Genomic DNA, 16,570 nt, shown 5'->3' with positions numbered 1-16,570 from the left:
CTCGCCCACAAGGGCAGTCCAGCACCGAAATGCCTGGCAAACCTCTTTTGAACAAGAGTGCCAACAGCAACCCCAGACACGTGTATCGGCCTTGTCGGCCTCATCAGTGAGGTGGAGCTGTGCCTCTCTGAGCACAGTGAGCAAGGGATCCACGTCTGGGTACCCCCAGGTAATTTCAGGCAGGACAAAGACTGATATGCGGGCATATATTTCCTTTGTGAAAGGGACAGTGTGCTAAAGACTTGGTTGAGACTCTCCCGGAGGCCATCCACCCAAGAACAGGTCAATGGGGCGTGTTCGTGCTGGTAGAGGGACTCACAGAACCCCCTTCTTTTGCATATTAAGTAACTTTTGGTTCTCACCCTAAGTTACCAGGGGAATCCAGACGTGGACCCCTTGTTCACTGTTCTTAGAGAGGCACAGCTCCACCTCACTGATGAGGCCTGACTAGGTCGAAACACGTGGCTGGGGTTGCTGTTGATACTCTTGTCCAGAGGAGAATGGCCTCGCATTTTGGTGGTGGACTGCCCTTGGGCAGGACAAAGACTGATATGCAGGGATATTTCTCCTTTGTGAACGGGACAGTGAGCTAAAGACTTGGTTGAGACTCTCCCGGGGCCATCCACCCAAGAACAGGTCAATGGGCCGTGTTCGTGCTTGTAGAGGGACTCCCAGAACTCCCTTGTATTGCATATTAAGTATCTTTGGGTTCTCACCCTAAGTTTCCAGGGGAATCTAGACGTGGCCCCCGTGCTCACTATTCTTAGAGAGGGCACAGCTCCACCTCACTGATGAGGCCCGACTAAGCTGAAGCACATGGCTGGGGTTGCTGTTGGTACTCTTGTTCAGAGGAGAATTGCCTAGCATTTTGGTGCTGGACTGCCCCAGGGCAGGACAAAGACTGATATGCAGGGATATTTCTCCTTTGTGAAAGGGACAGTGAGCTAAAGACTTGGTTGAGACTCTCCCGGGGGTCATCCACCCAATGGGCTGTGTTCTTGCCAGTACAGGGACTCCCAGAACCCCCTCATTAAATACAGAACATACTCATTAGTGAATACTGTACAACTAGAAATACTTCCCAATGGGTGAGGAAAAGGCCTCCTCCTGGTGGCGAGAAACAGAGTTACTCTTGAGGCTGCATGCTAATTTGACCATAACTATGAACTGAAAAGGCTACCACAGACTGTATCCCGGGTAACCCACCAAAAGAAACTCCAGTGGACATGTTGTACTCATACAACCGTGCTATAATAAATCTTGCACCTGATCAGGCACCAAATCAAATTGAATCATACACCTCTGCTCTGCCGTCATCACCAGGTGAGCAGAGCTAAGTTCAGAGCCCAGATTCATCCATCAGTGAACCACCAGTCAACATCTATATGATCACCTGAAGCCTCTATATTGCAATCGCTTTCAGCTATTGCGTGACAGATGGCCAATTTCTATTCTCTTTGCCACTTCACCTGCATGTAATGCTTCTTTGACTTTTGAAGGGGTTCCTATTTCACGCCCTTGAACTGACGCTGCTGTGTATTCTTTAAGACAGTTATATGGGGCAGGCAATGCATTTGTGAATCTGCACGAGCCATGGAGTGCCGCTGACAAATTTAATATTGTGCAAGGTTTCCTAAAATGTGTAAAGACCCTGTTAAGTTTCAAGAAGAGCTTTAGGTTATCATTGGTTGTTACAACCCCACTGGTTTTGATCTCAACCAGTTATTGAGGGCTGCCCTCTCTATAGACAACTTCACTTTATTTAAGCAGAAATGTAATTGGAAATTACAGGACCCCCCACTAGAGAGACATTGAAATATTCAACTAACATGCTGCCATCATAGAGATTTGTCTCAAGATGACAGATAGGACTAATATTCATGTGTCAAAGCAGAGCCAAGTAGAAACATCCATCCAACTGTCTGGAAAGTTTCAAGAAGTGTTTTAATCAGTTTTCAGGGATCTGAATGCAGCGATTACTGCATCACAAGCCGTGGTTTCAGCATTCGTAATGGTGCTGCAGCCCAAGATTACTCATCGACTTAAAGGAGTACTCATTGGTTGGGAAGGCAAGAATTTGACAGAAGTACTGTTCACTGTGGAGCATTTCCGTGATAAAGCAGAAAGACAGAAAGAGAACATTGAGGCAAGATGTATGGTATTCAGCAGCTCAAGTCCATACAAGGGATGCCGGGGCACCCAGCAGGTGCTAGTTTCAGAGCAAGAGGACAGGGCAGAGGAAGAGGAAGTGCTCCTGTTAACACGTGTCAAGGAGGATCACAGGAAAGACAGACCATGAATGTATTTAATGATCAATGCTTTTATTGTGAAGAGTTTGGGCAGTGGAAGTCTGAGTCCCAGGAACGACTGGCTCAGCAGTAGGCACGATCAACGCAGCTTCCTTCTCATAGTCTTTTCCAATGCATCCATTACCTCATATGCTCAACACACAATAGGACATCCAGGGGGCCTGCAAGGCTGTAGCACCATTGCAACAGCTTGATCCTTCTGCTCCCTATGCTAATTGTGCTGTTAGCGGAGAGAGTGTTGCCTGCCTTGTTGATGCTGGAGCCTCACGCTCGATTTTACGAGTATCTGAGTTTCCACATATCCTCTGTTCAGACAAATGATAAATGCAGTAGGAATCCTGGATTGACCAATTTCCCATCAAGCTACTCACCCTTTGGCTGTCACTCTAGGTCTCTGAGGACCATGCCTTTCTACTGAGCCCTTCAACACATGAATCTATTAGGCATGGAGCTGTTGGGTTGCACTATCCCTTATGGAATTTACGTAGATGTCCTAGTACATAGACATTTGGAATTTTTGGCTGTGTTTCAAGAGTCTTCAAATTCAAAAGAAGAGGCACAGAATGATATTCCTTTTTTGCAATAGGGTCTGTTGTACCAGACTTCTCCACAAATTAGGTCTACGAAAAGAAATCTATGCAAATGAAGCAGGATGCATGTTGAATGTTGAAACAGTGTGCATTATTCTGTACCCAGACAAACCTCAACCCCACAGTATACCATTGCAAAAGAATCAGAAAAATGTATGACGCATATCATTGAATCATTGCTTAAACCAATATTGCCTATCAAACGGCCAGGGAAATATATGTATTGGTTTGTGTTATTATATAGTGGCTACACATCTTACTGTGCTAGATCTGTGCTCTGCATAATTTTCTTTACCTGTGCACCCTGCCAGCCAGTTCTTATTTTTGTTTATTTATAGAAATCTTCAATATTGTTTCGCAAGGCTGCCCCATGTGGAAAGTTTGACACTCTTTTCTCAGAGTTTAAAAAAATATCTTGTCTCGCTGGTGTTCAAAGAGGAGTGTCAGTTTTGGTGCAGTGCCTTGACAACCTTTTTTCGCCCTCCCCCCTTTCGAAACATGCAAACAAGGTTCTCTTGTTCTATTGATGGCTCTTGCTTAAAGGGAGGACACACACGTTCTAAAGAAGAGCTTCAATTGTTCCAAACCGGAGCCCTTTATCTTTGCCATGATATCTCGACTGGGAAGAGAAACCTGTCCAAAGAACAATTTGAACATGTGATTTTATAAGTTCCCAGACCCTGAACCTGAATACAAATTAGAGGTTTTTTTTGGATAGCTGGCTACTGTCACCAATGGGTATTTGGCTACACATCAATTATTAAGCGACTCCAGAACTGTATCCATGATCCCGAACCCTGTACCCCTGTACTTAGGTCACCTGAAGTGGAAGAAGCTTTTCTCATATTCAAGCAAGAACTGTTTAAGACTGCATTTACATAAGAGAAGTATTGCACTAATTGGAAGGTGTGAAACCATCCTTAACAAAGTGTTAACATCTTTTGCTGTACTCATTGGTTTCAATGCACTGAAAAGTTAATATAAGATGATACACTGGGGGTGGGGCATATGCAGGGGTGGGATGGTATGAAGTGTTGTGCTGTTGTACGTTTCCTGTGTCTACCTCATCATCACTCTCCTGACTAGAAAATTGAATTTGCCACTGGTCTCTTAGAGGTCCTGCTTGCATTTACTAAGCCACACAGAAAGTAGATTGTCATGGGGGACTTCAGTATCGGTTTCAATGACTCTGCTGCTACCCTCGCCTCTGAAGTATGCGTTTCCTAAAAATAACAGGATTTCTATCAACATGTGCTAACACCCACACATGAGAAAGGTTTACACTCTAATTCTGTCCTCCTGGACTTGTGTGATCATAGGTGAGGGGAGGATAACTCAAGGAGCAATGTGTTTGTCTTGGAAGCAAGACAACGCAGGACAACACAGGTTTGAATCCCGATCCTGCGCTAAGAAACCAATCTCTGGTATTAAGCCTGTTATAAAAGAACAATTATAAGATAATAGCACTTGGGAGGGTCTGTTTTACCACAAATAATTTACTAATTAAACAAAGGCTGACTTTGTCCACTAAAATCATCACCTATTGGGATAACCGAAAATTGGCCCAACCAGTTTTTACCCCTGTTTTAGAAGAACACTTAAGCTCAATAAATCACAACTTAAATCTTGTACAACTGTTAGACCTATATAATGAACAGGTGAGCCTGGCCGTGGATACGGCAGCACCCTTACAATCTAAGCACATATCTGAAGCTTCTAAAAAAAGAAACACTTATTCAGGGGACCTAAGAAAGCTCTGAGCTACTATTAGAAGAGTTGAAAGGAATTGGAGAAAAACGTTCCACTTCTATGTGCACAATCACCTTGAAAACCTTTTGCAAGCATTATAAAAAGGCAATCTGGGAGGCAAAAAAGGCTTGCTTTAATAATTTGTCAGTGTGGGAAATTCCCAAAGGATGCTACTCAAGCCATTGAAATAGCCTTCTGAAGAAGAGCCCAATTATGAACGACCGACTCCCTCTGTTGCCTGGTCTGACACACTTCAAGCCTTCTTTGTAGATAACTTATCTCAGATTTGGAAACCAATAGCCATTCAGCATGACCACCAATCAACAAGCAGTTCCTCGATAAAAGAGGTATTCACACAAAAGTTGGCCTGTAATCCCCTTTATGGAATCTTTGCTTTTTGGGCTGTTGGGGTTGTTAATATGCGCTCAATAATAAATTGAAGCATCCCAAACAACTATCCACGGGACCCCTGCCCTTCCACTACAGTCATGAACTATAGGAGGGCTAAACTAATAAGCCCCTGCAATTCATAGCACCTTTAACCCAGAGCCCCCATCAGAGCCCCCAGCCACTCCTCCTACAGAACTCTGCTGAATCTCTTATTCCCTTCTTTGTAAGCTTTGTGATCCAATCCTTTTCAGAAGTCATGGTCCTGGACATCCGTAAGAATACCTGGATTACTCCTTTACTAAAAAATCCAATTTACTCCTGTCTTTATGTGCTCATTATATGCCCATTGCTAACACAGCCTTCCTTCTAAATGTTTTAGACAAGGGCTAGCTAGCCATACAAAGGCTTGGCATTCACATGGTCCTAACCAGTATCCCAACTACCACACATACAATGTTCACAGTATTCATGATCCCCTAGCACAAAGGAACATGGGAGATCCCAAAGCACATCATAGACTACAGAAGGGAAAGAAAGAGCATTCGACACTGAAACACACCATCAGAAGACAAAATCAAGTTAGATCTACAGACCAGTCCCAAAGTCTTCGTCCACTCCCAGAATAGACAGAGATGCAAAGTCACAACTTCACTAAATTGTAGCTAAAACCAGGAGCACCATACAAAGCTAGGATAAACCCACAACAGCCATTACTGGTCACTAGGACCCATCACATTCAAAGGCAAACAAGGAAACATGTGTAACCACAATAGTAACCGTGTAGCCAGGCACTTCATATGGCATGAATGTGATGCAGAACCTTAAAAATCAAGAGAAAATCAGAAACACAAGCAAAACCTCTATTCATAGGGCTTAAACCCCAGGGGCATACAGGGAACCGGGGAAAATGTCACTGTCAAGTTAGGCACCTGTTTGAGTCACTTCCAGAGGAGTTTGGGGTAAGTGTTCATAGTTCCCAACAGAATGCAGCACAAGGTCGCTGTCAGTTCAGCTGTAGTGGGAAAGGGAGGCAAGGTAAGTCCAGCTCTCTCCGCGGGTGCAGAGATGGCAGCAACCACCCCAGAGACCCAAAGCCAGGAATGAGATCAAGCAACCCCAGAACAAGATAAGGCTTGGAAGTCAATGCAATGCAATTATCCCCAAAGCCCAGGGACCATCAGCATCCCTGAGGGTAAGTGCTAATACTTTTTTTGTACCACCCTCAGTTCAGGATGCCACAACCACTAACCCTAGGTGGCAGGCAAACAGACCTGACAAGAAAGGGAAGCACAGGACCGGGATGTGTACATGTGTTGCTCTACGTTGTCTTGCTTCAAAGAGAAATGCATTTGCCCTGAGCTATCCTGCCGAGGCTGACATAAAGGTAAAGGTACAATTAGTCCATGCAATATCACTAGAAAATACACCACACTGGTTCCATAGTGGTGGGCTCGACCTAGCAGATGTCAGGAGTCATCAGACACCTTCAGGAAGGCCACAGGTCCTCCAGTGGCAACCAAAACCAAAACAGGATATGCCCAAAACACTGCACTTAGCAAGTATTGCTAAGTGAGGGCTTTAAAAATGGCGAAATGGTAGGAATCAGCATAAAAGCTCCTTCAGGAACGCTGGTGTTAGACACCTTAGGGACAACCCAATACTATATACCTTATTTAAGGTAAAAAGTGATGTAATGGCAGGGGGACCTCAGATGAAGTCAATCTGACCACTAAAAAGATATCAAGGATCCAAAATAAACAGTGGTAAAAAACCAAATGTTGAAGGGCCCAAAAAGTGGCCCTAGAATCCCCCAAAATAGGAATTCTGACTTAACAGTAAGTTTACAAAATAACCCACCTACACAGGGCCTAGAGGTAAGTACTTACAGCATTGGTTTTTGAAAACCCATTCCAGAAAGGCAGAACAACGTGGTAAGCAAAACTCTCCTTTGCAGGGCAAGTAGATGGATCCTGTCAACAACAGATTTGAACCCTGATGTAATAGACAACCCTGATAGCTCGACAGAACAATCACCAGCCTTCCCAGGAGTGGGACTCACCATCCAGAGGCAAACACAGTGACGGGGAGGCTCCGGGAAGACCAAGGAACTGGGCCAAGAGGATCCAAGCATCTTGACAGTGGAGTGGAGGGCAGCACACCAGCAAAAATGGCCACAGCATGGGGGAAATAGTTGAGGTGACCCAGGAGGTCTCACAAGAGCGAATGAGGGATCGCAGCACCCTTCCAGCTGGCAGTAGCTCCCAGCACCAAGGCAGGAGACCATGGTGGTAAGCAGTGGCAAGCAGTGGTAAAACGACCTGGAATAGATTCTCAAGAGGGAAAAGGGGGATCCAACCAGTAAGAAGGACCTGCTACTTAAAAGATACAGGCAGGGATGGACATGCAGGAAGTGAAAATGCAAACCGGAGCACAGTCGAGAAATATGAGTCCCTCCAGTATGGCCTCATTGGGTCTAAAAAATGTGCTCAAACGGTTTTTCAGCACCAAAATCTTCCAGCAGGTAAATCAGCCTGCTATTCATCCAATGATATGCCAGAGTTGACAAAGGGATCAGGGTCTACCCTAATATGATACACACTCAGCTTTTGGGTCAACACCGCTAGCTCACCAATCATACAACTGGTGTACAAACAAAAAGGGAGGTGGCCAGTCAATCAAGCTGGCCCCTAAAATCCGCCCTTCACTCAGGCCCACCCCACAGGATGTGTGTTGGTCATGCACAGGACCAAGGATAAGTTTAAACTGGCCAACACCACTAATGTACCTGCCATGTGTGCATAGGAAGTTCAAGAAACAACAAGGCTGTTAGTAAGACTGTTAGGGAGAATTCTCAGAAATGTGCTTATTTCCCTTCACCTTAGAGACCCCCAACAACTTTGCTGGATTTTGAGGACTTGTTTTTCTTCCCTGGAGAGAGTGTTAGCCTTTTTTCCCCCCTCTCTCAGGTATTTTGATGTGTGTTTTACTCTTGTGTCATTTGGTTATGGAGTTTTAGATAACCCCATAGGCATCATCTTTTTATTGTTGTGTCACACAGCACCTTCAGTGCAGTGGCACAGCGGTGTCCTTTGGACTCCCCAAGGTTTAAATACCTTCTCTGGGACTGACTACTGTCTCCCAGAGAACGTAAAGTTAAATTGACTTTACTAGTCTTTTAAAATTCGTAGACCCAGCACACACTATCTTCCTATGGAGTGCTGGAGGGGTTGCCTAGCATCCCCTATGTCTAAACACTCTTGTAACAGTCAGATGTTACCCTTTCCTATTGAAATGGCTGGTGGCAGTGGTTTTATAAGAAACTACCATCATTTTTCCCGACCGCGAAAACCGGTAGCTAATAAATCGGGTCAGCCATGTTTTCCAATATGGCGCCCAATACCCCTCTGTAAAAACAGACTCCGGTCATCTTTTTTTGCCGTTTCTTTGTAGAACGGTCCTTCTGGGGTTTAACTCTGCCGCCAAACCAGGTTTGGTCCCTTTGTTCATGAGCATTTGGCGGGCTTCAGGACTGAAGTCTGCCCATGGCGTCTGAGTGTCAGGGGTGGGCAGGAAGTGAGGGAGGTGCCCGAAACTCCCTGTGCTTAGTCTCCTAGGAGACCCAAATGCACTCTGGCGTGATTGGCTGGCTGACTGTCTGGCAAGGACAGCCACTCTGCTGGGTGAGTGGTAGCTAGGCTGGGATGAATGGGAGAAAACTGTTTAAAAGGCGAGTCTCCAGGACTGGAAGGCAGAGTCGACCACTGGAAAGAAAGAACCGAAGACGAGCTGAAGGAAGACGACTGCTGCAGTTACGAATTGCCTGCAACTCCCTTGATAGAGAAGCTCCTTCAAGGACGGCTTCTTCCTTTGAGTTGGTGGGACCAATCAACTCAGCAAACACCTGGACACCATTCTCGGAGCTGGTTAAGGTTAACCAGAGAGAAGGATACCAGTTTGTGTTTGGAAGCCACAGTTACTTGAGCTGAAGTGACGCCATTTTGTTTGTTCCGACGACGATCCCGTTCAGTGCAGGAGTACCCAGACGTCCTCCTAACAAGGACATTAAAAATACACTGGTTGCAGAAAAGGTACATTGGGTACATTGGGTTAGCAATGCAGTAACATCTCTTGCACCCTGGTGAAACCAAAACTACTCTCCAGAATCAGTGTAGGGCCACCAAGGGACCATATGCCTTACAAGGGAAAAAAAGGTTGCAGGGAGACTTCAGTGGACGTTGGTGTGCATCAGGGTTTCCCTTTATCACCAATTCTCTTTAATATATATATCACATTCCTTCATGATCTCCTATGTTTGGTGGTTGTATTGTTTCATTACTATGACGATGATACACAACTACGGTTGAGACTTGTTGAGACGACCGTGGAAAATCTGTACTGTATCCAGGTGTTGCCCACTGTCACCTCTTTCTGACCACTACTGACTGTTTGAAGAGTAAGGTGAGACCTGATTACAGGAAAATTACCACTTCTGATTCCGTTATCAACATACAAGAGAGGGTTAAATCTGCTGGTGTGTTTCTCGATTCCTCTCTATCCATGTCTGCCCAGCAAAATGCAGCCACCTGTTCATCAATTTATTTTATGATGTTAAGACAGATTTGCTGTTTCTTGTTTGAATCCAACTGTGGCGCTATAGTGCGTCCAATATTTGGCACTAAAATACGGTATTATTGTAACATACTTTACTTAGGTGCAAACAGGGGGCCTTCAAATCAATCAACCTTGATATGATGAATCAACGATCAACCGCCTTTGGGTGCTGCCTGGGGTGCCGCCTTCTGGTGACGCCTTTGGGTGCTGCAGGATATTTCAGTCAGGATTTTGTCATTAATCCCCAAGTGGACCCACATTTCCCCAGTGCTGATAAAGCTCCACTGGCTCCAGGTCAGAGTGAGGGTAAAGTTCCAGGTATCAGCACTAACACACAATAAAGCCAATCTCCGGTCAAGCTCAAGAGAAAAGTTAAATGGTATCGATCAAAGAGAACCACAGAACTCAGGACTTGTAGCCCTGTCTAGATTTACATGTATAAAGCTGTGGGACCCTCTTTCCAGTTCCATACTGCTATTTGTTGGAATGCCTTCCCAGAGGAGCCTCAGAAAACTGAGTACCTATCAATTTTGAGGGAACAGTTGAAGATTCTTCTCTTCCAATTCCTATGCCACTCCCTAATAGAGGTCATTGGCCTGGCCTTGTGATACCAACTTGAGCAAATTTGCACTATAGAAATGCTCCAACCCAAATCTAGTCAAATCAAATTGTCATAATTGGCCCCTTTTTGGATACAGCGACTTTGGAAAATTGTAAAAACAGTAACATCTTTAGGATTGCTGTTGTGTCCATCTTAAGATTTTATATTATCAGGAACATTTGGGAGAAATGCTGCCTAAATAGGAGAGCAGAAAGATAATTTAGAACAAATGACAGTTAGAAGGAGAAAGAGGTGTTCAGAAAACGCCTAAACGTGTTGAGCCCAGAGAGGAGGTAGCAGTGAGTCCTTTGGGAGTGACGGGTCCCTGCGTTCCCATTTGAAGATTGACGGACTCTGGTAAGTGTGCTGTAGAATCCCCACGTGAGGCCTTAATGTTCTCATCAGAATTGTATTTTCCCCATGCTTATGACTCTATGTGGTGTGCATAGTGGGCACATTGCTACATTGACTATTTCTGGGAGCTGGTGGGATGCCACTGTCTCTTAACATAACATCAGCACATTGCAATAAGTTCTGAAGAAGGGATTAAGACCACCTCTTCGCTTAATTAAGTGGGTGTAATGAACACTATATAAAAAAACTGCACAAATACATATCCAATTTTGAAACAGCAAGGATAACAACACTGGTCTCCTGGCTCCAAGTCAACACTTTTCCACTTCAGGCTGCCTATGATGCAACCCCCCTTTCTTATAGCACGGAAAAGACTAAATAGTAATAAACATCAGAACCCTCATTATTTAAGGGGTGCTTAATGACACCAACTTGCAGGTAGACAGGAGTGGGGCACACCAAAGAACCTCATTTTCAATGGCTACAAATAATCACCCAGTGGTAATGGTTCAATGGCATCACCGTATACGTAATGTCATATTGATCCTTAGGCCTCCACCTGACATCTCTAAATATGATTCCCGGAGGCTGAAGGGTACCCACATCATTTCATGAATTGAATACATTTAGCTTCAGATTCTTCACCTCCAATAGAATAAAACAAATTTATTAAGATGCTCATGGAATCTAGCAAAAATGGTTTAATACAATTAAGTCAAGAATAACAACAAAAAAAATGAAATGCTTAACGTACATTTTAAGAACTGAACCTGCTAATTCATTAAGTCTATGTTTCTATCTTTCCGAAGCAAGGTCCTGAGATAAACTCATCCAGACTAAAATATTTCTTTTATGTTATGTCACAGTCATTTTATTCAGTGCATACTTTGGCCACAAAGTGCATTCTTGGTGATGTGGTAAGGGTGCACTGTGAGCTAATTACCTGAGCAGGTTTATGGAAAGAGATGAGTTTTCAACTTCTTCCTAAAGATGGAACGGTCAGTAATATGTCCGCTATTTTCTGGTAATAATACATTTCAGAGTTTGGGTGAATGGACTGAGAAGAAATGGCCCATAAATCTGGAGAGTCTGAATCTTGTTGCTAGTAGCAGCGTGGTTTTGGCGGGTTGCAAAGCTCGCTTGGAAACATATGGCATAATTTATTGTTGAGAATGGACAGGTCTAAGTGAGTGTAGTGCTTAATACTCCGGGAAAAAGGATTTAAACGGAACCCTCCTTTACGATAGGCAACCAGACTGTCCATGAGAAGGTTAGGCAGGCCTAAGAATACACTGTTGGCATAATCAAGGGGAGGAGTCACTAGGGTCAGAGCCTCTTGCCCTCTATCTGGAAAGGTAAGGAATGGGCCTATTTCTTTGAGGAGTTTTACGTTCAAGAATCCGTTTTAACTGTGGAGGTGAGCGGATACCACATGAAACATTTATCATTAATGACAACTCATAAATGTTTTATTATTTGGTCGATACAAGTCCTGGACTCAGCGGTTGTGTATACCAAATTGAGGCTAGCTTCGAGCTGAGGGAGCGACTATCATGAGAATCTCCATTTTTGTCACATTCCCTTATAAGCTGTTTTGAGGCATCCAGCAATCTGCAGCTAGATGACAGGCCGAAATGTTAGAATTCTATGCCATAAAATCAGGGTTGAGTTTGAAGATCAGCCGTGTCTCCTCGGCATAATTCAGTACTGTTAAATCAACCGTATAAACATACAGGTGGACAAAGTTAACCAGTCTGGAACCCAGCCGGTCAGAGGGATCACATCAAATTTATTTGGAGTGAGTAACATTATTTCCTGCCTATTTGTAAGAAAGGAGTCTAGCCACATGAAGACTGTGCATTACATTTTTCTCACATAATCCGATTAAGGCAGGGGTCTGCAACCTTCAGCTCTCCAGATGTTTTGACCTACAAATCCCATGAGTCCTCATTGACTTAGCAGGCTATGGGTTTTGGTGGCTGTAGTCCAAAACATCTTGAAAGCAAAAGGTTGCAGAGCCCTGGGTTAGGAGAATCCTATGGTTGAGGGTATTAAAGGATGAAGACAAATCTAACAGGAGAAAGGCACCCATTAACACCCGGTTGATTTCCCGTCTAAGTTTATCTAAAGTGGTTGTCACCACATCCTCTGGTCCATGGAGGGGTGGAAATGTCATTGGGCCTGATTCAGTGATCTGTGGTGCTCAACAAAGTCCTTGTAGTTGACAAGTGACTCTTCAAATAGTTTAGATCAGCAAGGTATATTTCATATTGTCTGAAGTTAGGTTAGATCAGATTGTGTTTTTTTAAACAGGGGTAATAGATGAGCTAGTTGAAGGTTTTCTGGGACTTTCCTCATATTCTGAGACATTTTGGATGTCTCTATTTTTTTGAGCTCGTGCGGGAAGCAGCTAAAGCTTTATAAGTCTTGGGGGGGGGCAGAAATGATCACTTGACTAAGATATTTCATTAGCATTGACTGTTAGGCAGACAGTCCTCTTTGTACCACATGTGATAGCACCCTGTGCTTTTTGCAGCGTTTTTTGGTTTTCTCTCAGCCAGGCTTAATGCAAAGCCTGAAAGAGCCTGTCTCTGTGTTCTTATGTTCTCTGCCTTAAGAGACCTTAGGACTCCTAAGGCTGGAATAGCCCAAAGGTACCCCATAGTGTCCCAGAGATAGCACCCCCTCTCAGTTAGTAACATGGCTAGCCTAGGGGTGGCTTTTCTATCTGTGTTACATTGTTCCACTATGTGAAATCCATTTTCCCCAGCTCAATCATTTTTTTACCCCTTCCTTTATTCACCAAAATGGAGGTTGTCTTTGTTTGCCTCAAACACCTGAGAGATCACATGACTGTCTATTCCATGTCTCTCTTTGAATGTGTAATGGGAAGTGGCCTTCCTGGGCCCCTGAATACCCCTATCACAGGACTAGGGGCTCTAGCCAACCCAAAACAAGTTCTGGCTGGCATATGCAGATTCTTGTCTGGGATAGTGTGGGTTAATACCGTTGACCCTTCCAGAATGCACAGATGTTCTTAGAGGGATGGCCTACCATTGGATGACCATCCCGCTAAATGATTCCTGATGTTGACTGGATGCTGGGTTCAATCGCAGCCTCCAAGACAGGATAAAATCAGACCCCTTTGCCCACACAAGTTGTCAACAGCTGGCACTCTGAAATTGCACTCTAGAAGGCCTATTGCTCAAGGAAGGACCACAGCTCTGCACCAGCATCCGTTGAGGTTTTGTAGGATCCAACAGCAAAGCTCTGCCTCTCTGGAAGCCTAGAGTTAACACACAGTGGCACTGTTTTCCCCTGGTCCATTGGGGATCACAACTCCTTCTTGAAGGGCTTGTCTCCCTGAAGCTCCTGACTATGCCTTCATCACCGGACCCAGTGTGGGAGCCCCTTTGCTGATAGGACTGAACTGTGCCAAACTGTCCAGAGACTTTTCATCCCAGGACGTCAGGCAAGAATTTTCATTCCAGGACATCAGGCAAGTGCATCAAGAAACCGCCAACCACCTACTGCTAAACTACTTTTCCAGTTGCACAGTGCTCCTCTCCAGGCTCTCTGCAAGGTATTTTCATTGTACATTTCTTGGATCTCTTCTTAATTTTCAAGGGCCACTTGAGAGCTCTAGGATCCGTTCATTAGAGCACTGTCACTCAAAGGAACTCTTTCCCACCGAAGACTGACCCATTTTGCACGACTGGTTTCTCTTGTTCTCTATGCAAACTTGCAATCCTGGGTAGTAAAGCCTTGACATACCCATTACTGCATTTTCCCTTCTAAGTGGGCCTCTCAATTGACCCGAAAGAACTCTTACTTGCAACTTTGTTCCTTCTCTGATATATTGTGGTATCTTCCGTTGTACACGATTGCTTACCTGTGAGTGTGTTGCCTTGTCTCTGCCTTTTTTTACCTAAGGGTTCTCATTTTACAGAAATATAGCGTGTGGACATTCTCTTACTTGCCACGAAGGAATGTTGGGCACTGTCCCTGGGATCCCTCCCACTCCAACTTCTGAGAGTTAGGCCTTCTACAGCTCTGTCGCGATTTCCAATTGGAGATCCTGGTGAAGTCGAGGGAATTCTTAGCAGTACCCGAGTCAGGAAAATACACCTACAGACCTAGACCACAGGACTTAAGGAAAACCTCCCTAGAGCTGATGAACTTCCTTCAGTCATTGTGAGAGAAGAGGCCACACACTTAGAAAGGGGGTTTCTTGCCAAGTGCTCTCACTTTTCTCTGCCCAAATAATTGCTATATCAGCCCATTTCTTGACATGGGCTGATCCGATTAATCACAGATGAGTTAGATAGTTTTGAATCAGTGTATGTAATGTCTTCTGTGGGCCATCAGAATTCAGAAACAGTTCCTTGTAGTAAGTTTTGTTTAAATTATCTTTTTCTATTTCTCTGTAAATTATAGACTACTTATTCTAGTAGAATAGGTTCAAAATGTGTGCCATTCTCTTTCTAAGATTATTTTTCCAGAGTCTTGTCTCTTTAAGTTGTGCAGTAAATCTATTGTTGCTATGGGTACTACACGATCCAAATGTGTGCCCATTAGTGTTGTGAGCCCAAGGAGAGCAGCATCTATATTTCCATATTAACAAACACCACTTAAGTCTTGATTAAATATAGCAATCTACTTCTGTGTGGATGAAATCACGTTATTGGTTCTCTGCTTCACAGGCTGGCGGGGGGACTTTGTGACATGAATATTATATGTCCAAGGTAGAACCAAATCAGGAAGATTGAAGGGGAGAAGGAGAACATGGGTGAAAAATGAGAAGAAACTAAATGGTTTGCCTCTCTGATGGCGAGAACGTGAGCAACATGGAATCAGGTGCAGTGCAGGGTTTACAGCTGAGCTTTACAGTGGTAAGAATTGAGGTAGAAATAGCAGATAATCCTGCCACTGAGTAGAATTCTGAATGATTTATAATTAGTACCCATCAAGGAGGGTGTGGTGGTTTCCCAGCCAATCAGGATGCTCAGAATGGGGGTTTTACCCCCTGCTTTGAGCCTCAGCAGAAGGGGAAAGCCACCAAGTCCCTTTGCCCTCGCTCCTAATCCCTTTTTCCACATATCCATAACTCCACCCACCCCCACCCCATTTGCCTGCCGCTGCCTTATCCCTCGCTGGCCGCGGGAACACTAGTGTTCACGGTGCATCCCAGTCACGGTAATAACTGCCATGGAAAGGGAGAAGGGACTACGTGTAGTTCCGTTCTCCCTTTCCCATGGCAACCATCTTGGATTGTAGTTTTCTTCAAGTTGAGAAATGGCAAACACGCCATTTCTCAACTTGAACCTAGATGGACACGGGCATTAGCGGGGCAGGTAATGCCCCAGGTTAACGTTAAAGCCCTATCTTTGCTCAGGCTTCTAACTGGCCCGGGGTATTACCTGGCCCAGTAATGCCCCTTCCCAATAAAAGTGTAGGAAGAAGTTGAAACTTGCACTTCAGTACACTGCACTGAACATTCCCTTAAACAGCAGGCGTGTTTGGGGGTTTGGATTGTGCGTGGGAGGGGGGTGTAGTTATGGGGTTTGTGGGGAGCGGGGCAGTCCAGCAGGGAACATAGCTCCACCACTTCTTTTGCTACACTTCAACCACTGGACACACCCACAATGCTCTGTTGCCCTCTAATTAAATAGCTCAGTGTATCAAGCAGCCCAATCCTAGGTGGCTGTTCCCATAGAGATGGAAGAAAGGTTTCTAAAGTTATAAAGCTACCAATCATATCACCCTCTAAGATCACCTAAATGGTACATTTATAATGGTATACCTGCTCAGTTATCTCACTGTCAGGCTTATCAGTCAACACAACTGACATTCGGCACCATAATTCACCAGGGTCTTGTTAGGGGAGTTTTCCTAAAGTCCACCTTGAGGTAAGACTCTATAAAAGTATCCCTTTGTGTACAGGTCTCCAACTCTTAATATAAATC

At 44.5% G+C, this 16,570-nt stretch overlaps 1 protein-coding gene across 2 annotated transcripts in view; it reads right to left on the bottom strand.

The window, feature by feature from the left end:
* The window catches only part of HMCN1 (hemicentin 1), a 1,785,366-nt gene that overhangs the window by 1,124,442 nt on the left and 644,354 nt on the right, over nucleotides 1-16,570 (bottom strand). The window lies entirely within an intron of this gene.

The sequence above is a fragment of the Ambystoma mexicanum genome, chromosome 1q (genome assembly GCF_040938575.1).
Source record: "Ambystoma mexicanum isolate Mex_15411 chromosome 1q, UKY_AmexF1_1, whole genome shotgun sequence".
Classification (NCBI taxonomy): domain Eukaryota; kingdom Metazoa; phylum Chordata; class Amphibia; order Caudata; family Ambystomatidae; genus Ambystoma; species Ambystoma mexicanum.
Note: the sequence above shows the minus strand (reverse complement) of the source record. Positions and strands in the feature narration are given on the sequence as shown.